This window comes from Bison bison, unplaced genomic scaffold (assembly GCF_000754665.1).
Source record: "Bison bison bison isolate TAMUID 2011002044 unplaced genomic scaffold, Bison_UMD1.0 scf7180017864180, whole genome shotgun sequence".
Taxonomy (NCBI): domain Eukaryota; kingdom Metazoa; phylum Chordata; class Mammalia; order Artiodactyla; family Bovidae; genus Bison; species Bison bison.
In genome coordinates, this window is record NW_011494752.1 from 9225606 (window position 1) to 9226277 (window position 672).

Here is a 672-nt window from a genome sequence, read left to right on the forward strand (position 1 = left end):
CTCCACTCATGCTGTTGGGGGCCCGGGGCAGGCCTGGGCCAAGGGACCACCTGGATCTCATTAGGCCTGTCTGGGCAAAGCGCAGAGGACATCCATGCCCCGCAGACACCCCCGGACCCCTCCACCAGCACCCCCAGCCCCTGCCTTGCTTCCTGACGGCCCCCCTGCTCACGTCTGTTTATTTTCTCCCTCTCCTTCCCTGGCCTGGGTTTCATTAGCCATTGTCTTTGTCCAGGGGAAGGCTGGGGTGAGGGTGTGGGGGTATGTCTAGGTTCTGGGGAGGGGAGGCCCATTCCGGGGAGCAGAGGTGGGGTGGGGGGTAGCTCCAGAGCTCCCGATGTGGGGGCTGCGCCGGGGCCCGGGCTGGGGCCGGGCGTCTCCTGGCAGGGCTGGGACATTGCTGAGCTGTGAGCACAGGCCGCAGGCGTCCAAGTGCTGTCTGCCAGCCCAAGCCAGGGCCCCTCTCCAGCCCCCTGCAGCAGGCCCCCTCCCTCCCCCTCTCACACAGGCCTCCTCTGTTTTTCTTTCTCTTGCCCCAACCCCGTCTTCCAAATGCCTTCACTGGGACCGTCCCACCTCAGGCCCTCCTGGTTCCTCTCAGTCGGTTGCCTCAGCCCTGAAGCCCACCTCCTCCCGTCCTGCCCCCTGAGCCTCCGGCTCCGTCTCTGCCTC

The 672-nt window shown here is 66.5% G+C and overlaps 1 protein-coding gene across 1 annotated transcript in view; it reads right to left on the reverse strand.

Moving 5' to 3' along the window:
* Positions 1–672, reverse strand: part of MFAP4 (microfibrillar-associated protein 4) — a 3886-nt gene that overhangs the window by 2234 nt on the left and 980 nt on the right. The window lies entirely within an intron of this gene.